This window comes from Oncorhynchus keta, chromosome 30, assembly GCF_023373465.1.
Source record: "Oncorhynchus keta strain PuntledgeMale-10-30-2019 chromosome 30, Oket_V2, whole genome shotgun sequence".
Taxonomy (NCBI): domain Eukaryota; kingdom Metazoa; phylum Chordata; class Actinopteri; order Salmoniformes; family Salmonidae; genus Oncorhynchus; species Oncorhynchus keta.
The window spans coordinates 47,004,827-47,027,620 of NC_068450.1; the positions used below are offsets into that span (position 1 = coordinate 47,004,827).

The 22,794-nt window shown below is 42.5% G+C and overlaps 1 protein-coding gene across 1 annotated transcript in view; it reads left to right on the plus strand.

Annotated features, from left to right (window-relative positions):
* The first annotated feature begins 285 nt into the window (after positions 1 to 285).
* The window catches only part of LOC118363584 (leucine-rich repeat and immunoglobulin-like domain-containing nogo receptor-interacting protein 2), a 357,562-nt gene continuing 335,053 nt past the window's right edge, over positions 286 to 22,794 (plus strand). Inside the window, exon 1 of the mRNA XM_035744577.2 lies at positions 286 to 913. The gene's annotated coding sequence lies outside the window, so the exon portion shown is untranslated. The remainder of the gene's footprint in view (positions 914 to 22,794) is intronic.

The window sequence follows — 22,794 nt, forward strand, 5'->3', positions numbered from 1 at the left end:
TAGTCAGAGTCACTTTCTCGTTTCTCGTTCCTTCATTAATGTTCATGTTGTTTTTTTACTCACTCTCTATTTAGTTTCCCATATTTATCAGACCATTATTTGTATCCCTAAGGGATCCTAAGAAGTGCAGGTGGCGAACCTTTTCTATCTGACATGACTGTGAATGCCAAAGAGGTAATTGTCAGACGACAGACATGGGAGAGAGAGCAAGAGGGAGGAAAGATAGAGAGAGAGAGAGAGAGAGGAAGGGAGCGAAAACAACAGGGTGTGGGAGGAGAGTGTGTGTGTGTGTGTGTGTGAGAGAGAGAGAAAAAGAGAGAGAGAGCAGCATTCATTCTTCCACTTCTCAGCAGACAGCGTTCTACAGGGGAGAGCAACAAAACAAGGCAAATTGGAAGGGGAAAAATAGAGAATATTATACAAGAAGAGTTCGCTATCCACTTCTACCTCCTATTGGGTGGTGAGAGGTGTCTGAAAGTTTGCACTCTGGGGGACCCCTCCCCCCAATGCTGGGCTGAACAGAGGACAGCTCCCATCTTCGAGGTGTGGAGAGCACAGACTACCTCTAGTCATTTTCAGGGAAGCCAGTGCGCACGAGGAGTGTTCTCCCTCTGTGGATCTCGCAATTAATCGCTGCCTGCCTGTCTGTAACAAAAGAGGAGAAGATCCAATCAGCGTTTGGGTTTAATAAGGTGGAATACCAAAGGGACGCAACAGAAAAGATACAGCACAACCAGGGAAATAAAGGAAGTAGGAGCACACAGCAGTGAAAGACATCATTTAGAGAAGGGAAAAAAAACGCTTAACGGTATTTTGTTCCAGGTGAACTTGAGAAGCATCCTTTTCTTTTTTGGAGCTCTCAGCTTCAGTCAGCTAATCTTGTGGACTATTGGATCCTGGATGGCATTTCAAGGTAAGGACCTATCTTCAACTCTCCCGGTGTATCAGCCAGCCAGCTACTGTACTCCTCCTGTGTTAGGTTACTGCAATACTCAGCAGCAGAAGAAAAAAAGGGAGAAGAATCAGACGGAGAGGTAGGTGCGTTTGAGTCATCACCAGGCTGTTAATGAAAAGTTTCTGTGATTTCTCTTCCTCTTACCTTATCCCTATGCATGATTGATATGATGCCAGTGTGGAAAGCAATTTATCTTTGGGGACTCGATCTCTGCATCGTGGCTTACAGCAGGAAGCCTGGGTGGAAGGTCATAATTACCACTGGTGTTTGCCTTCGTCTTTGTAAGGGCCATGTCTATGGGCCATGGGATTACTTTTGTATTTTAACCACCACCACCTACCACCCACCACCGAGTCACAGCTGCACAGCCATAGCCACTCTGCATATGAAGGGCTGTTTCCCCCTTTAATCGTAGCAGACAGCAAACAGATTGTTTTCGTTGTTTCGAATGCTGCCCGAATGTCTTAAATGCCCCGCATCATACTTCTGCCATCAGTTCCTTGCGAGTTTTTCAAGGAAAATGTTGTAATGCAATGCATCGTTTCTGTCCTACGCTCATGCCCATCTTTGCTCCTGCTAAGCTGAAAGTGTGATGAAACGCGTAGATAAGCATGTGTTTTCTCTCCTCAAGGTCCTTGTTGAATGTAAATTAGAAGAAACTGATTCATAGGATGATTGAGGGATATAAAAGAGGGGGCTTTGAATATAATGCAGCATTGTTAGAGGGAATCTACAGCACCTCCCTATCGATATATCCTTTGTAGGAACAGGCTGAAATATTTATGATTGCATGCACATCCTGTCTGCCCTGAAATATTGAAAATAATTGAATAATAAATAGCCTGTACCTGTCAAAGCCTGCCCCTGCTGGGGAGGATTATTATGACGCTACCTCGTGTAGCATGCAAACCAGTGACCACTAAATGCTTTTGCCTCTAGAGACACCAACAGGGGGCTAGAGGGGGTGTACCAGGCAGAATAGGGTGGATGGAAGTTGAAGACAGTTCCTGAGGTACAGTTGCTAAATGTCCACCAATAGGACTGGCAATTTCTCATCTGTAATATAATGCTGGTCAATCAATATTGTAAATAACAACGTGTTCTTAACTGACTTGCCTGGTTAAATAAAGGTTCAATCAAAAATAAAAAAACACAATTTCAAATATAGGATTTTGCCCATCAATGTGACAAAGCTCTGGTATTGGAATTAACGTGTTTTCACATGTTACCTCGTGAAAGAGACTGTTGGCTATTCATCTTTTTGTTTGCACAGTCCAGGTATAGGTGTAATCTAATGAGCAGTATGGCAGACATGTGTTTTTATGTGTGTGTGTGTGTGTGTGTGTGTGTGGGTGTTGAGTGCGTGGGTGTATGTGTGTCCAGAGCTGTGCTCTTCATCCACTTTGATGTTTTATTGAGTGTTAACCATGTCAGCACTGACGCACAGACTACGATCCAGGGTTACACGGGTAAAGGAAGATCTGAATTGGATCTCATTAAACCTTGTACTGCTTTTCACTGTCAATAAGCAATGGCGATTTTGCTTTCACGGCTTTTTGAATCTGCTAAATGATTTAGTCCAGGTATGTTTGCATCTGAGTGTGTGTGTGCGTGTGTGTGTGTGTGTGTGTGTGTGTGTGTGTGTGTGTGTGTGTGTATGCTTGTGTATGCTTGTGTGTGTTTATGTTCGTGTGCGTATGCTTGTTTGCGTGTGTGTCTCCAACTCCTGTAAAGGGAAAAGGTGCGGTCTGTTTTTTTCTGTCTGATGCTGGCAAAGGAGTCAAAGACTCGGTCTTCCATTTCAGTAGAATAATGCATCCACTGAATCATACAGTATTGATGGAGCATAGAGGGAGTTATCATTTTTTCCCAGTTAATGATCAGAATCGTAGACGACACATTAACAAGTGGTAGAAATGAGAGAAGAAAACAACTTTGATGTCAAAAATCCAGTGCTTTTGATTTACTACATACAGGTACGGTTTGAATCAGTATCAATGTTCATCACTAAGCAGCTGAAATATGACATAAGTGCTTCCAACTATAATAAATGATTTTCTATAGTTTCTGCGTTTTGGAATCACATAGATGAAATATTTTGAATTATGCCTTATATTTTAATCAGGAATTTGTTAAGACTTGTTTATAGCCAATATTACGTATTACAATTGAACCAGAATCTGTTTGCTGAAAGAATAGTGGGATTGTTTTGAATGAAAACACAATGTTTTGTTGTTTCTCTGTAATACTAGCCACTTTTAGCTAGCCAGCTAGATAGGTTCCCAATCTCCCAACCTCATAACTAGCTACCAAGCCACTTCAGGCTATCAATCAAGTGAGCGTAGCTGGTCTAACTACCTTAGCTGGCACGCCTGCTGACAAGGTTGCTAGACTTTAGAAAAGCAAACAATTACTAAGTGTAACAAATAAGATTTACATTCCTATCGATCTTTTACCCAGATTTTTAGCCGAGATGCAGACAAGCATACAGTATTTAGGGTTATGCTACTATGTTGTGTGGCAGTTGTACTAAACTCCAATTAAATTAGAATGTGCAGATGGGTCACGCAAAAACAATTGCACTTCAGAGTTCTACAGAACTAAATGTGACTAGTGAGAGGGATACATTTACAGGCACGACAGTGAAGGCTAATAACAAGCACTCTGCATCAGTGAGAATTAAAGCCAGGGATTACTTCAGGGAAGGAAGACTTCCAGCTAATACAGCACATGTGTAAGATGTGCTTGGAAGGATTGGACAATCGTGGTTAGAGTAGCCACAGAGGAACTGGAACGATTGCACTTAAGTCATATTACCTGGGTTGCTATGTAACTATAAACTACTCATACATCAAGAGGACTTGTCAGACCCTTCAATGATGAATAAGAAGGCCCACTTTCGCTGTAGAGATTCAGTCATATTCAATGTTTGCTAGCCATTAGAAGGTAACTCTATGCGTTGATCCAGACTAGGAAATTATACCAGAGCATCCTCTGTGCATTCTTCGGAGATTCACAGGCGTCTCAGCATTTATGTGGACATTAAAATATCTTCTTTCTGTCCCTGGCTATTAACTGTACTGTTCTTAAATGCCCCCATCCTAAAATGTCAATACTTCAGGCCTCCTGCCCAACTGTCTGAAAGCACTCTGTAGAACATTACTATAATATAACAGAGTTGTTATTATCCAGACTGTAGAAGCAAAAAAATGTGCCATTATAGGAGGTTGACTTGTCTGTCAGAAGTAGCGTGGTTGAACTGTGTGAAAGGGAATACGTGGCCCGAGCACAGTGGCATATTTTTAGACAGTCCATTAAGGAATAGGAAAATCAATGCTCTCTGTGCTGTCAACATTGGGTTTCAGGTTTTTCGACACAATGACCTTTGTCGGGTACAGAGAGGAGCCTGAATGGCATTGTCATACTGTGGCTTGGTGACAGAAATACGCAGGTCATTATGAAAAGAGACACATTCAGTGTCTTGTTGGCATGTCTAGCACCAACATGAATGACCGTCTTCCATCTTTTTTTCTGAAATGAATTTGATTTGGGCTTGAATACGTTTTCTCCTCCACTGTTTCTTGTTAATCGGATCCCTTGGGTGAATATTCAATATCTGACAGGCTGATAGATGCACCGCTGATAAATCCATTTCAGGCTAATTATAAATACATTTCAGGCTTTACTTAGCCACATGTTTAGACAGATCGGGCCACAAAGCACATGCTGGCTTTTTGCATAGTGTACATGTTTATTCCAGTGTTCAGATGTCCCACATCTGTACCGTATAGACAGTCAGCTTTCTTAAAGACATTTTCAAGAGGACCTTGTGTTGAATGGAGATCAAGTCTAATGGATTTATGAATACTCATTGACTCCTATCAAAGTGGTTAGCCAGCATTGGTTTGTGAAATGGAGCACCACTGGTTCTCTAAAATGTGGTCCGCTTGTAGCAGCAGTGCTACCAAGGGTAGTGATGGTTTCACAGTTCACCCACCGAAAATCATACACAAAAGGAAACTTGTTTTCTATTAAGTGCATGAAACCAGGACAGTGTCCTTGCCACATGAGCTCACCGTGGCCAGCAAGGGCATGGCGTGGCAGAATCCTCTGGCCCCTGCTCCAGTGGTGGATGGCAGAGAGTGACCATTGGTGGCAGTGCAAATCCCTCTGGGAAGAGCACACGAGGAGAGGCTGGGGCTTGAGGACAGATCATGGACAACTCCTGTTGACAGTGACCCTGTCAACAGTGTCACTTTGGACCACGACCTCTCTGAGTGAACTGCCGGGGACTAGCGTTGCGGGTCACCTCTAGCAAAGTCCCCTTCATCCCTCCTGAGTTTGTCAACAGGATGCATTAGTAAGGGTCAGATGGGTAACGTGTCGGGAGCGGGAATGAGAGGACGTACACTGTCAGCGTTTTTGTAATTTTATCAGTAACTTACTGTATTAATCAACAGTATGACACTGTATAAACTGAATGCAGTAGTTTATCATAGAATACACAGTAAAATACCATACATTTATTTTACAGCACACTGTAACACCTTTCTGTAATTTAAACAGTAAAACACTATAGAATGCAGTGGTATCCTACAGTAATCTCAGGTAATGATTGAGCTCTTCGTAGCCGATGTGAGTAAAACAATTAAAAAGGCTAACATTCACAGGGCATGCGTTGACAGGCTGCCCTCAGGTGGTGAGGGTAGGCAACAACACATCTTCCACGCTGATATCAATACAGGGGCCCCTCAGGGGTGTGTGCTCAGTCCCCTCCTGTACTCCCTGTTCACCCACGATTGCGTGCACCATCATTAAGTTTGCAGACAACACAACAGGGTTAGGCCTGATCACAGACAACGATGAGACAGCCTATAAGGAGAAGGTCAGAGACCTGGCAGTGTGGTGCCAGGACAACAACCTCTCCCTCATCAACAAGCTTATCGTGGACTACAGGAAACGGAGGGCTGAACATGCCCCCATTCACAACGGCGGGGTTGTAGTGGAGCGGGTCGAGAGCTTTAAGTTCTTTCTATCATGGGCCAAACAAACCAACACAAACGTGAAGAGCGCACAACAACACCTCTTCCCCCTCAGGAGACTGAAAAGACTTGGCATGCAACATCAGACGTTAAACATCTGCACCATTGAGAGCATCTTGACTGGCTGCATCACAACGTGGTACCTCGCGCAAGTTTGTTACCAAAAGGCACCTGGAAAGCTTCTACTCCAAATCCATAAGTCTGCTGAACAGTTAATCAAATTGCTACCCGGACAATTTAAATTGACTCCCTTTATTATTTATTCATCTTAATTGTTTTTCCCTGCATGTTGATGCCACACACACACACACACTCACACATAGACACACATTCAAACTTCACATACGCTGCTGCTACAAAGTTCATTAAATATTCTGTTTGCCTAGTCACTTTTACCCCCTACCCACATGTACATACTGTATTACCTCAACTACCTCGTACCCCTGCACATTGACTCAGTACTGGTACTCCTTTTACATTTGAAGCTGGGAGTTTACATACACCTTAGCCAAATACATTTAAAATCAGTTTTTCACAATTCCTGACATTTAATCCTGACATTTAATCCTAAAATGACCTGTTTTAGGTCAGTTAAGATCACCACTTTAATTTAAGAATGTGAAATGTCAGAATAATAGTAGAGAGAATGAATTATTTCAGCTTTTATTTCTTTCATCACATTCCCAGTGTGTCAGAAGTTTACATACACTCAATAAGTATTTGGTAGCATTGCCTTGAAATTGTTTAACTTGGATAAAACGTTTCGGGTAGCCTTCCACAAGCTTCCCACAATAAGTTGAAGTTCTGACAGAGCTGGTGTAAATGAGTCAGGGTTGTGGGCCTCCTTGCTCCCACACGTTTTGTCAGTTCTGCCCACACATGTTCTATGGGATTGAGGTCAGGGCTTTGTGATGACCATTCCACTACCTTGACTTTGTTGTCCTTAAGCCATTTTGCCAAAACTTTGGAAGTCTTGAGATGTTGCTTCAATGTATCCACATAATTTTCCTTCTTATGACGCCATCTATTTTGTGAAGTGCACCAGTCCCTCCTGCAGCAAAGCACCCCCACGACATGATGCTGCCACCCCCGTGCTTCACGGTTGGGATGGTGTTCTTCGGCTTGCAACCCTCCCCCTTTTCCTCCAAACATAATGATGGTCATTATGGCCAAACAGTTCTATTTTTGTTTCATCAGACCAGAGGACATTTCTCCAAAAATGTACGATGTTTGTCCCCATGTCCAGTTGCAAACCGTAGTCTGGCTTTTTTATGCTGAGCAGCCTTCCAGGTTATGTCGATGTAGGACTCGTTTCACTGTGGATATAGATACTTTTGTAAATGTTTCCTCCAGCATCTTCACAAGGTCATTTGCTGTTGTTCTGGGATTGATTTGCACTTTTCGCAGCAAAGTACGTCCATCTCTAGGAGACAGAATGCGTCTCCTTCCTGAGCGGTATGATGGCTGCATGATCTCATGGTGTTTATACTTGTGTACTATTGTAGAGATGAACGTGGTACCTTTAGGTGTTTGGAAATTGCTCCAAGGATGAACCAGACTTGTGGAGGTCTATCATTTTTTTCTGAGTTCTTGGCTGATTTCTTTGGACTTTCCCTTGATGTCAAGCAAGGAGGCACTGAGTTTGAAGGTAGTCCTTGAAATACATCCACAGGTACACCTCCAATTGACTCAAATGATGTCAATTAGCTTATCAGAAGCTTCTAAAGCCATTACATAATTTTATGGAATTTTCCAAGCTGTTTAAACATCTGACCCATTGGAATTGTGATACAGAATGTTGCTGCATTGGGTAGTTCTAGTAATATACTTAAACAATAAGTCACCAAGGGGTGTGGTATATGGCCAATATACCATGGCTTAGGGCTGTTCTTATGCACAATACATTGCGGAGTACCTGGACACAACCCTTATTACTGGCTTTACACTGGCTACAAACATAGCAAGCTAGCTGTTTTAGCTTCCTACATCTCCATGTGAAATAATCAGATGTATTATCCCAGTTTGATATGCTGCTTGTGTATTAATTCCCATATCAGCTAAAAATAGAACATCATGTTTTGGTTGTGGAGAAAAAGTCACATAGCTAGCTAGTTGGCTATAGCAGGTCCTACCATTTCACAATAGCCTGTAATCACTAGTTATTACTTCTAAAAAAAATTGGGGGGGTGGATTCTTGGATTTTCTTGTTGTGTTCTCATTTGTGGTGAAAGTAAAATTAAGAATCCATTGTCTTGTCTTCACTTGCGAGCAAGTTGGCGAAACACTGCTATCTAACTACCCTTTTAGCTTCCCACATCTGACAGCACATTTACTTATTAAGCTCTATTATGTTTTCAGAAGCAGAACACAGAGTGTATCTGAGAGTAACGTCAATGATTATCATTTTGGATTTTGCACCAGTTACTTAGGTGACTGACTGGTGCAACAAATGTGTGATTGTATAAGAAATATGACATTCAATGTGCTTTTTTGTTGTAGAATGCATCAAAAATAGAAACATTGAAAGTGATGAGACGTTCAACTTTATATAAAAGTTAATACATTTGATCACTAAACATCCCAACATGGACACAACAACCCATTTCTACAGTCGTACCATGTTTCTAATGCTGGACTATCACTTCCTCATTTACTAATTACATGTAATGAAATATGTATAAACTGTAACAACCAGCCTATGTCGTTATTCCTTATAAGATTTATACGGGCACAAGTCTAATGGCAGGACCATCCATTTTGTGTTTAGCCTTCATCAGCCACTTTGATGTGTCCTTAAGACGACTTTGCCACTTACCCCCTCTTTCTCTCTGCCCTCGGTTTCCAGCAGCGAAGCCTGGTATTTAGAGTATTGAACGATTTGCTCTTTAGACGGTTACAAAAGTGCTGTGTGTGTGGTATCAAGGTGGGGAGCCAGTTGAATATTTAACTCCTTGCAGCATTTGTTGTCTTCGTAAGCAATGTGGTCCTGGTAAGACATGTTGTCCTGGTAAAGGATGTTGTCTTAGTTGGCACAGTGGATTAGAGTTGAGTGGCTGAGTATGAGCAAATGTCTAATCTTGATTTGTAAATTGGATTCTAGAATCTAATTTCCTTTTGTGTTAGTCCAAGAAAGGGTTTTCACATTTTCATTGACATAATGTTAGTGATTATGACTATTCAGCCACTTATCCAATTATTGGACTTGGACAAATCAGAAAAGACCAACTCGAAAGAATAACAGAACATTTTATAGAAAAATACTGAGAATCAAATTTCTGATGTCTTTTATCGCCTTTGAATTGGGTTGGATGTCAGCAACACTATAGTATATCTTATATACCAGACAGATTCTCTTAGCTGTGACTGTCAGTGTATGAATAGTTTCTCAGCAGGGCATTGGATTTAGTCTTGTTAGTGTAGGTCACTGATCCTCACTCCCTTCAGGGCTACACTGCCAGAGCAGTAGACCACATCGCAGATGTTTGTAAGTTTCAACAACGGGCATGCCTTGAAGACTCTCTATATTGAGATTGGCCACTGATGCTTGGGTGGGAAAGTGACAGTCTCCCTACATCTTGGTTGATGAGATGCTGCTGGGTTAAGTCCCATTCAAGGGTTTCATCTGCCATGTGGCAATTGCACCTTGTAGAGGAACATGCTTTCTTTCTGCGAGAGAGGGAAGAGGAGAGAGAGCCCATGTGTCTTTAAATGGTTGCGATAAGATCCTGCCTCAAAGCTCTAGGGGGCATCAGGTTGTTGTATCGCTAGTTCACCATAGAGATTATGATTTGTATTCATGTAACACACACATCCACCCCCTCAAATACACAGATCCTCCACCAATTATGACAACGTACCACACCTTCCTTTTATGGTGCAGAGATAAAAGGAGAGCACTTCCTTCAGGTCAGACTTAGGCTGTCCTAATATGGACATCATACATTTATTACATTAAGAAACATTTGCCCATAACTACAGTATGTTATGAAATCAGTATGTTATGAAAGTAGTTACCCATGCAGTTTTTTAAATAATGAAGTGCTATAGTATTTGCATCTCACCTTACCACGACATTGACATTAAAGGCATTATTTTTGCCTTCACTTACATTTCTTGATATGAAGTGTTGCACTATCTTCCCTCCCCTCTACTTTCAGTCTGTTGTGTGAACTGAGGGTGAATATGGAGAGGGAGTGCTGAGTCACTTGTCGTTTTAATCTCTCCCAGATTTTTACATTTTTACATTTAATCTGAGTTTAGCTGTCAATGGGATGAGGGAATCATTAGCCCCCGTGCTACTGTGATACTCCTGTACCGAGAAACACGCTTAACCGGGAAAAGCTCAACAACTCTCTGAGCCTATTCAGAACGATACTGGAGGTTTTGTTGTCAAATGGTAGCTCCCAAGAGGTTTTTGCATCGTTCAAAGAGATGGGTGTCTTGTCTGCAGGAAGTAATCCTGTGTCATAGTAGCAGTGTTCACTGGTGGGTTATAGGGGGATGTTATGGGATGTTATGTGACAAGTCAGGTACAAGTCAAGAGTCTCACGATGAATGCTTGATCTCTCTGTGTGTGTGTGTGTGTGTGTGTGTGTGTGTGTGTGTGTGTGTGTGTGTGTGTGTGTGTGTGTGTGTGTGTGTGTGTGTGTGTGTGTGTGTGTGTGTGTGTGTGTGCGCGTGTGTGTGTGCGTGCGCTTGGTCGATCAGTGATTGGGGGGGGTGCAGGGTTCTGGATGCAGGGTTCTTGATCGACATATCCAATCCCTACTCTTGAACAACCAAAACAACCAACAGGCTTATGAGAATAAGATAAAACATATATACAGTACTGTGTATGGTTTTGTGTAGAACAAATATGTTGTCAAAGTACATAAATACACACACTACTGTGCTAAACGGGGATGGAACAGTATGCTGAATCAAATGAATGAACAGGCACCTCTTGAATGTTGACAAAGTTTAAACAATCATGTTTACAACACTGTGGAGGACCCAGAATGCACCTTCCCTCTAGTGGAATTGCATACACACAAGACACTAATGCACCCCTTTGTCAGAGGAGCCGTAAAAAAAAGCCACGGCATCTAGATAATGACCTTTACATCCTCATGTACCAGTGCCGTCGCTGTTGTCAACATGTGTAATTCCGACCCTTGGTTGCCAGCGTGGCTGTGAATTATAAATCAATGAGCTTGCATTACTGTAAAATTCCTGGGCCCCTGGGCTTTGCAGATGATCGAATAATGGATGGCGGGGGAGCCTTTCTGTCCAGCTCTGGGTCCACTGTTCACATGCCGGCTCCCATACATACTGATGGAAGAAAGGGGGGGTTACATCACAGTGGCTCAGACAATGAGCTCTATGGGGGGGATGAGAGGTTGGTGGAGTAGGGAGTTGAGTGTATGTGGGGGGGTGTACATTTGATATTCATAGTGAATTTATACTCTTCTGTGTTTGTGGGACACATCCTATCCTGTGAATTTCCAGATATCGGTTTGGTATGGAAACAAAGCTATAGTGTGTTATAAATCGACTTTGCATCAGATCGGTGGTCTTGAGGGACACTATAGGGCGATGGTCTGTCAGTTCCATCAGGGTTAGTTAGCACACACCCCTTAATCTCTTCTGTCTGGAGGACTTGAGTGAAACAGTGAAGACAGAGGAAGTGAGTAGGATATACTGAATGAGAACAGTGGCGTGTCATGTAGCTCAATTATTCAACAGGAGCTTGTCTGTGATTGTAAGGCTTAGGGAGAACTCTCCCAGAATTTCAATAGGGGATGCCATTGCCTCTGCTGAAAAACCAGCGCGTGTATGTGCTCTGCAGTGAGTATGTTTAAAGCCTACTTGATCTTAAACATTTATTTGAATTAGCACTTGGATTTGTAAGCTCTATCCTTCTGCATGCTACATGTTATTGTATAGACGTCCAGCGTAGATTTAGTGAAAAGGGACATGTAAGGTGTATGCACTGCTATATAGGAATAAATGCATTTAGATTCTACTGCATAGTATGCATAATGGTTGCCTCTGTCTGTATGTAAGACACAACACATACAGGATGCGATTCACCCCTCAACCTCAACCCACTCACGACACATGCTAAGCGACAGTGATCCAAAAAGTAAATCTGTGCACAACCCATTTTCTGTGCCAACCCTTACGCCATCTTCAACAGCTACAGTAGATGAGGAAATATCGCAGCCACCAACCACCATCTGTTTTTTGAAAGATTTGCCAAATTTTGGATGAGGAGAATGCAACATTTGGCTAAAAATTAGGGACCATGCCGTTGTGTTCTATTACAAAGGGAGCAGATATCTTGAAACTTGTTTGTGGAGATATTATCTTGTGATATAATGTGCATCATACTGCATACAATTTACAAGTTCTTCCAACTGTATGCCCAGGCCATTAATGTGCAAAGTGATGGCAGAGGCTTGGCTAGGTTGAGGTGCACATTATTGGGGTGGCAGGGTAGCCTTGTGGTTAGAGTGTTGTGCTAGTAACCGGAAGGTTGCAAGTTCAAATCCCCAAGTTGACAAGGTACAAACTGTCGTTCTGCCCCTGAACAGGCAGTTAACCCGCTGTTCCTAGGCTGTCATTGAAAATAAGAATTTGTTCTTAACTGACTTGCCTAGTTAAATAAAGGTAAAATAAAAATCTCACCAATTACTGCACAGTCAGAGATTACAACCTCTACTAAAGAGCTCCCTTGGTCATATAGTATGCTTTTAACTCTTGAGGCACCCACATACTGGCTCTGCCTCTTCCGGTGTTGATAGCACGATGCCAATCTGGCCCCATTAAAGCCTGTGACTTGCTCCTTTCAGAAGTTACAAAAAGTACATCAATAATGTATTCCTCGGGTGTAGCCACCCAAGGATCAATGGCAACACAAAGCCCATCTACAAAGGTGCGCTTGGCTCAAGGCCATATTTGATCACTTCCACTGTGCACGCTCGCTCCTTTGTGTCAGCCTGCTGAGACTTCATTATTTGTGTTTGTAAGCTATTGTTGAAAGAACAATAAGCAAAATATTTCAAGTTGGTTGGGGGGGAGAAAATCTTTGAAGAGACATGAAAAAAGCAGTTGGATGGTTGTACCGATTTAAACAGTGATAGAGGGAGAGAGGAGGAGAGCGAGGGAGGGAGAAGGAAAATGTGTATTCAACATCCCGTTCCTTGACGGGATCGTGGGGAGAGATGTTGCATGACAAAGGGTCACCTTTGTAATGTTCATGCACAGTATTATGACAGCAGAAAAAGCGTCAAATTACATGATCATTACCTAGCAGTTGATAGAGCACGGCACTCCATGTTGTCTGTCACGACTCATTGATGAGATTTACAATTTCAGCTTTTTTCGAGTCAGATGCCGTCTCCTCCCAAAGTTGTGAGCAACCTGAGCAACAGACAGCAGATGCTCTTGCGGAAAAAAAGCGCAGATTTATTCTTCCTCTCACCCCTCTGTAGTTCTCTTTATTTACAAAGCCAGATGATCAGGCTTGTAGCCCGAGATTGAGATTTTCTTCGAGAAAATGGTTTTCATGCCTTTTTTTCTCATCCTGACGACAGAGCGAAATCTTCTTGGCACAGAGGGAGTGCAATGTACAGCAAGACCGACTTTGCCTCAGATAATACGAGGAGCGTGTGTGAGGGATTGTGTGTTTACAGGGCCAGTATCACACTGAAATGTAGATCAAAATGTCCTTTAGCACGATAGGCATGAAACAGGAACAGAAGTCTCGTGCAGTGTCCTCCACATTGGTAAAATGTGCCTCTCCATAAGGACCATTGACATTGGGAAACTAAATGGTTCGACATTTGGTTTGATACATCCATTATAATACAAAACACAGTCTCTTGGTCTCTGGCGAATACATTCTCTTTTAGATCCAAATACATTGTCACCAACACATGAAGCACAACCGGACAATAAGAAATATCGTTTGCCAACGAGAACTCACTGAACAGACAGAGACCTCAAAACAAAAAATCTGAACGGTTAGTCCTCAGGGTTTTGCCTGCTACATAAGTTCTGCAATACTCACAGACATGATTCAAACAGTTTTAGAAACTTCAGAGTGTTTTCTATCCAAATATACGACATGTATGTATATCTTATAGTCTTGGCATGAGTAGCAGGAAGTTGAAAGTGGGCACGCTATTTATCTGAAAATGAAAATTCTGCACCCTAGCCCCAAGAGGTTAGTAGTGGTTTCTTTGCAGAAATTCTACCATGAAGGCCTGATTCACACAGTCTCCTCTGAACAGTTCATGTTGAGATGTGTCTGTTACTTGAACTCTGAAGCATTTATGTGGCCTGCAATTTCTGAGGCTGGTAACATTAATGAATGTATCTTCTGCAGCAGAGGTAACTCTGGGTCTTCCTTTCCTATTGAGTTCTTCATGAGAGCCAGTTTCATCACATCAATTGATGGTTTTTGCAACTGCACTTGAAGAAACTTCCAAAGTTCTTGTCTGACCTTCATGTCTTAAAGTATTGATGTATTGTCCTGTTTCTTTCATTATTTGAGCTGCTCTTGCCATAATATGGACTTGGTCTTTTAGCAAATAGGGCTATCTTCTGTATACCCCTACCTTGTCACAACACAATTGATTGGTTCAAACGCATTAAGAAGGAAAGAAACTCCACAAAATAACGTTTAACAAGGCACACCTGTTAATTGAAATGCATTCCAGGTGACTACCTCGTGACTCTGGTTGAGAGAATGCCAAGAGTGTGCAAAGTTGTCACCAAGGCAAAGTCTGGCTTCTTTGAAGAATTTCAAATATAAAAATGTATTTTTTTGTTTAATCATTTATTTGTTACTACATTACTCCATATGTGTTATTTACATTTAAGTCATTTAGCAGACGCTCTTATCCAGAGCGACTTACAAATTGGTGCATACACCTTATGACATCCAGTGGAACAGCCACTTACAATAGTGCATCTAAATCTTTTTAGGGGGGGTGAGAAGGATTACTTACCCTATCCTAGGTATTCCTTGAAGAGGTGGGGTTTCAGGTGTCTCCGGAAGGTGGTGATTGACTCCGCTGTCCTGGCGTCGTGAGGGAGTTTGTTCCACCATTGGGGGGCCAGAGCAGCGATAAGTAATTTAATTGTTCTGATGTCTTCACTGTTATTCTACAATTTAGAAAATAGGAAAAATTAAGAAAAACCATGTCATGAGTAGATGTGTCCTAAGTCACCCAAGTCATAGACTTTATTGAAGCACCTTTGGCTTCAATTACAGCCTCAAGTCTACTTGGGTAAAACGCTACAAGTTTGGCACACCTGTATTTGGGGAGTATCTCCTATTCTGCTCTGCAGATCCTCTCAAGCTCTGTCGGGTTGGATGGTTGAGTGTCACTGCTCAGCTATTTTCAAGTATCTCCAGATATGTTCGATCGGGTTCAAGTCTGGGCTCTGGCTGGGCCCCTCAATGACATTCAGAGACTTGTCCCGAAGCCACTCCTGCATTGTCTTGGCTGTGTGCTTAGGGTTGTTATCCTGTTGGAATGTTAACCTTCGCACCAGTCTGAGGTTTTTATCAAGGATCTCTCTGTACTTTTCTCCATTCATCTTTCTGTTGATCCTGACTAGTCTCCCAGTCCCTGGAGACATTCCACACAGTAACTTAACATTAACACATGTTAATTGAAATGCATTCCAGGTTACTACCTCATGAAGCTGGTTGAGATAATGCAAAGAGTTTGCCGTGCTATCATCAAAGCAAAGGGTGGCTACTTTGAAGATTCTGAAATATAAAATATATTTTGATTTGATTAACACTTTTTTGGATACCGCATGATTCCATGTGTTATTTCATAGTTTGATGTCGTCACTATTATTCTACAATGTAGAAAATGGTAAAAATAAAGAAAATCCTTGAATGGGTAGGTGTATCCAAACTTTTCACTGGTACTGTGTATACAGTGAGGGAAAAATGTATTTGATCCCCTGCTGATTGTGTATGTTTGCCCACTGACAAAGAAATTATCTGTCTATAATTTTAATGTTAGGTTTATTTGAACAGTGAGAGACAGAATAACAACAAAAAAATCCAGAAAAACGCCTGTCAAAAATTTTATAAATTGATTTACATTTTAATGAGGGAAAATAAGTTAAGTTAAAGGGAGTGCTCCTAATCTCAGTTTGTTACCTGTATAAAAGACACCTGTCCACAGAAGCAATAAATCAATCAGATTCCAAACTCTCCACCATGGCCAAGGCCAAAGAGCTCTCCAAGGATGTCAGGGACAAGATTGTAGACCTACACAAGGCTGGAATGAGCTACAAGACCATCGCCAAGCAGCTTGGTGAGAAGATGACAACAGTTGGTGTGATTATTCGCAAATGGTAGAAACACAAAATAACTGTCAATCTCCCTCGGCCTGGGTCTCCATGCAAGATCTCACCTTGTGGAGTTGCAATGATCATGAGAATGGTGATGAATCAGCCCAGGACTACACGGGAAGATCTTGTCAATGATCTCAAGGCAACTGGGACCATAGTCACCAAGAAAACAATTGGTAACACACTACGTCGTGAAGGACTGAAATCCTGCAGGGCCCGCAAGGTCCCCTTGCTCAAGAAAGCACATATACATGCCCGTCTGAAGTTTGCCAATGAACATCTGAAGGATTCAGAGGACAGCTGGGTGAAAGTGTTGTGGTCAGATGAGACCAAAATGGAGCTCTTTGGCATCAACTCAATTCGCCGTGTTTGGAGTAGGAGGAATGCTGCCTATGACCCCAAGAACACCATCCCCACCATCAAACATGGAGGTGGAAACATTATGCTTTGGGGGTGATTTTCTGCTAAGGGGACAGGACAACTTCACCGCATCAAAGGGACGATGGACGGGGTCATATACCGTCAAATCTTGGGTGAGAATCTCCTTCCCTCAGCCAGGGCACTGAAAATGGGCCATGGATGGGTATTCCAGCATGACAATGACCCAAAACACACGGCCAGGGCAACAAATGAGTGGCTCAAGAAGAAGCACATTAAGGTCCTGGAGTGGCCTAGCCAGTCTTCAGACCTTAATCCTATAGAGAATCTGCGGAGGGAGCTGAAGGTTCGAGTTGCCAAACGTCAGCCTCGAAACCTTAATGACTTGGAGATCTGCAAAGAGGAGTGGGACAAAATCCCTCCTGCGATGTGTGCCAGCCTGGTGAGCAACTACAAGAAACATCTGACCTCTGTGATTGCCAAGGGTTTTGCCACCAAGTACTAAGTCATGTTTTGCAGAGGGGTCAAATACTTATTTCAACTCAATTGCAACTCAATTTATAACATTTTTGATATACGTTTTTCTGGATTTTTGTTGTTGTTATTCTGTCTCTCACTGTTCAAATTAAAATTAAAATAAACCTACCATTAAAATTATAGACTGATCATTTCTTTGTCAGTGGGCAAACATACAACATCTGCAGGGAATCAAATACTTTTGTCCCTCACTGTATATACTTTGTCGAGTAGTCACATGTTGGTCATGAGATTGGAACCTATTGAATTAGGTCAATGCACCCATCAAGTAAATGAAAGAATAGGTCGTTGTACATGTGTTGGTTTCACTTCATTACTTAACTAACCAGTCTTCACAATGCATAAGCTTATCTCAGGCAACAATGGACAAGCCAGCTGGTTACAAGGAGTGTTCATATGACTGGCTAGTTTGTAAATGATAACACTATTGCCTCATGGCTATAAAACCATTTGGGTTAGGTACATTAATTACAACTGGACCATGTAATTACACAGTAATAACTTTGTGACATAAATGCAAAACCTGTATATATTAGGGATGGGGGTGTCGATACAGTAGAGTATCGCAATATTATTTTTGATTATATTATTTAGATTCTATGACTACAAGTATCGGTTCTCTAAAAAAAAGGAGCTAGGTAGTTAGCGTTAACGAGCGCTAGTCGTCTGTACCTGCCCCGAAACCTCTGTATTTCTCCTCCTACAGCCTGGCCTCAATCTTCTTTTTCAATGGTGTGCCAGTATATTTTCAGCGCTCTTATTTCCATGACTGATCAACAGTTATTTGCATTATGGCTCTCTCTTGTCCCTCTGTGTCAGACATATAGTGAACAATATGATTGGAACATCGAATTCCAATAAAATCTCAATATCTAATCGCAATACAGACAGTATATAATCGTGATACATATATAATCACAGTACATATGGTATTGGCAAATACGTATTGTGATATCATATCATGAGGTCCCTGAATTATTATAATAACATTATAGAAATGATGGTCAAATTAATAGGTGTGATTATGTTTGTTAAAGCTACTGTTTTGTAATTCAATGTTTTGTCATTTAATAAACACTAGTAATTTTGGTTCACTTGTCAGGGATCAATTCAGGGCCTCTTCGGATAGCAAGAGGCAGATTGCAACAGCCAACAGCCAACCACAATTGTATTGTGTACATTGACCCTTGCCATGACGGAGAGCACGGCAAGACGTCATGGAGGATGTTGGTTACGACCATCAGAAAGGCTCTTGTCATTAGATTGTTGATTCGAAAGTTGGCTAATTTGAGATGTTGCACGGTTGGCAGCAATCCATCTTGCTGTCAATCAATGGGGGTATTTTAAAAACCTTGAGTGATCGAGTAACCCTTTCACCATGTTGATTGGCAGAATGTCGCCTGATTCACGTCCTGTCTGCATGTAGGAGCAATTGTCTCCTTAGCTATTGCAATTATAGTTTTAGCTGTGATGGGAATGTTATCAAGATGTGGTGAATTGATTCCTCACACAGTTGAAATAAATCAGACCCAATAATTGAAACATCAAAGGATTAAATAAAGGTCAAAGAAGAAAAATAGTGTATTGCTTAGTTGACTTAATCATGGTAATCATGAGGCCATACCACAGATGTGATCAAAACCACCAGTTTGACTTCCCACAGAAGCACAATGCTTTTGCCAGGCAACCAGGTACTTGAAAATCTGTCTCAGTGAACCTTTCAAATAAGTGTTTATTTCCAGTTCTGTGTGTACTTCACTTGGGCACTGCCCAAATGTCTTCTCGGCAGTGTTGAGGTCAGATAATCTTGCATGTACTACTTTGTTGAAAGAGGGGAGCGCTGTTTCATTAACTGGAGAACTAGGTCACTTTGTGTGCAGCAGCAAGATGGAGGAGATAATATGGCCGGTAGCGGGAGGTATACTCTCAGAGTGGGAATGCCACAGTCAGCGTTGGCACTGCCAGCATAGAGAACAAAACCAGCTCTAAGAGCCCCCTGCATTTTTCTCCAAGAATATAAAACACATTATTTTTTGGATTGCTTGATGATGCGTTTAATGTTTAAGATTATAATTTGCGGTTCTTCATAAACTGTAGGCCCAATGTTATTGATTGTTACAGAGGGCCAAGCACTAGCATCCCCACATTGCAGTTCAATTTCCATTTGTCTGTCTCATTAGCTGGACACAGAATTCAACCTTGAGTGGCTCACACCATTTAATTTTAGTTGCAAGTTGTCTTGTCTGCGGGGAACATACATACATCACAGTTTGCATGCAGAAAGATGAAATGTTTATTAAAATCCTAATCTATATGTGTTTTTTCCAGTTATGTATGTCTTGCCTAATTTTGGGTGGTTGTAACAATCCAATACCTCTCAGGATCTATTCTTAACTGAGGGGTTCACAAGCGGTTCACATGCAGTACAGGGAGCTGATGTTTCTTCGCTGATTTTGTCAATTTAAGCTTACACACAAATACTCTGTCGGCAGTCTGCATCACTTCACAGAAACCCTTCACAGAAACCCTGTTCTTTACCTGTTCAAATCAAACCACATTTTATTGGTCATATAAACATATTTAGCAGATGTTATTGCGGGTGTAGCGAAATGCTTGTGTTCCTAGCTCCAACAGTACAGTAACATCTAACAATCCACAACAATACATACACATCTAAAAGTAAAATAATGGAATTAAGAAATATATAAATATTAGGACAAGTAATGTCGGAGTAGCATTGACTAAAATACAGTAGAATAGAATACAGTATATACATATGAAATGAGTAAAGCAATATGTAAATATTATTAAAGTGACTAGTGTTCCATTATCAAAGTGGCCAGTGAGTCCATGTCTATGTATATAGGGCAGCAGCCTCAAAAGTGCAGGGTTGAGTAACCGGGTAGTAGCCGGCTAGTGATGGCTATTTAACAGTCTGATGGTCTTGAGACTGAAAAATAGCTTCTGTCTCTCGGTCCCAGCTTTGATGCACCTGTACTGACCTCGCCTTCTGGATGATAGCGGAGTGAACATGCCATGGCTCGGGTGGTTGATGTCCTTGACGATCTTTTTGGCCTTCCTGTGTCATCGGGTGCTGTAGGTGTCCTGGAAGGCAGATGCATTGGCCAGACTGCACCACCCTCTGGAGAGCCCTGTGGTTTCGTTCGGTGCAGTTGCCATACCAGGCTGTGATACAGCCCGACAGGATGCTCTCAATTGTGCATCTGTAAAAGTTTGTGAGGATCTTAGTGGCCAAGCCAAATTTCTTCAGCCTCCTGAGGTTGAAGAGGCGCCGTTGTGCCTTCTTCACCACACTGTCTGTGTGGGTGGACCATTTCAGATCTTCAAGTTCCTCGGCGCACTGACGCTTTCCACCTTCTCCGCTGCTGTCCCGTCAATGTGCATAGGGGCTGCTCCCTCTGCTTTTTCCTGAAGTCCATGATCAGCTCCTTTGTTTTGTAGACATTGAGGGAGAGGTTGTTCTACTGGCATCACACTTCACCTCCTCCCTGTGGGCTGCCTGATCATTGTTGGTAATCAAGCCTACTATAGTTGTGTCGTCTGCAAACTTGATAATTGAGTTGGAGGCATGTGTGGCCACGCAGTCATGGGTGAACAGGGAGTACAGGAGAGGGCCCCTGTGGGGCCCCTGTTTTGAGGATCAGTGAAGTGTTGTTGTTTCCTACCTTCACCACCTGGGGGCGGCCCGTCAGGAATCCACAACCAAGTTGCATAGGGCGGGGTTCAGACCCAGGGCCCCGATCTTGATGGTGTTGAATGCTGAACTACAGTCAATGAACAACATGCTTACATAGATATTGCTCTTGTCCAGGTGGGATACGGTAGTGTGCAGTTCAATGGCAATTGCATCGTCTGCAGATCTATTGGGGGAGTAAGCAAATTGAAGTGGGTCTAGGGTGTCAGGGAAGGTAGAGGTGATATGATCCTTAACTAGCCTCTCAAAGCACTTAATGATGATAGAAGTGAGTGCAACGTGGCGACAGGAACAATGGTGGAAGCAAGTGGGGACAGAATGATGGGATAGGGAGAGATTGAATATGTCCATAAACACTCTAGCCAGCTGTTCTGCGCATGCTCTGAGGACGCGGATAGGGAAGCCGTCTGGGCCGGCAGCCTTGCGAGGGGTAACATGCTACAGAGAACGAGAGCCCACAGTCCTTAGGAGCGGGCCGTGTCGATGGCACTGTGTTATCCTCAAAGCGGGTGAAGAAGGTGTTTCGCTTGTCTGGGAGCAAGACGTCAGTGTTCGCGACATGTCTGGATTTCCCTTTGTAATCCATGATTGTCTATAGACCTGCCACAGACCTGCCACATACATCTCATGTCTGAGCCGTTGAATTGCGACTCTTTGTCTCTGTACTCACGTTTTGCCCGTTTGATTGCCATTACGGAGGGAATAATTAAATTGTTTGTAATCAACTTTGTTCCAAGTGACCTTGCCGTGGTTGAATGCGGTGGCTCACGCTTTCAGTTTAGCACGAATAATGACATCTATCCCCGGTTTCTGGTTTGGGTAGGTTTTAATAGTCACAGTGGGAACAACATCCCATATACACTTCCAGATGAACTCAGTCACTGTGTCCATGTATACATCAATGTTATTCTCTGAGGCTACCCGGAACATATCCCAAGCCAGGTGTTCAAAAAATATTGAAGCTTGTATTCCGGCTGGTCAGACCAGCTTTGAATAGACCTTAGCACGGGTACTTCCTTTCTGCCTATAGGAAGGGAAGAGCAACATTTTGTCATGATTGGATTTGCCTAAGGGAGGGCAGGGCAGGGACTTGTAGGCATCCTGGAAGTGAGAATAGCAGTGGTTGATTGTTTTCCCAGTGCGAGTACTGCAGCCAGTGTGTTGATAGAACTTCGGTAGCGTTTTCCTCAAAATTGCTTTGTTCAAATTCCCAGCCACAATAAATGTGGCCTCAGGATATGTGGTTTCCAGTTTGCATAAAGTGCAGTGTAGTTCCTTGAGGGCCGTCGTGGTATCGGCTTGAGGGGGAATATACATGGCAGTGACTATAACCGAAAATAATATATTGGGAGGTAATACAGTTGCAATGTGATTGTGTGGTATTCTAGGTCGGATGAACAAAATGAATTGAGACACACAATCACAGCATGAGCGGTTAATCATGAAACATACACCCCCGCCCTTCTTCTTCACTGAGAGTTTTTTAATCCTGTCTGTGCTATCTACTGAGAACCCAGCTGGCTATATGGACTGGGACAGTATATCCGAAGAGAGCCATGATTCTGTGAAACAGAGTATGTTACAGTCCCTAATGTCTTTCTGGAAGGAGATCCTCGTCAACTTTTTCAGAGACTGAACAATAGCAAGTAATATACTCGGAAGCGGTTGATGGTGTGCTCGCCTTGTGTGTAAGACTAAAAGTTCACTTCGAGTACCTCTTCTCCGCCGGCGGCATCATGGAGCAGCCTCTGGGATAAGTTCAATTGCCCTGGGGGGTGCGAACAAAGGATCACATTTGGGAA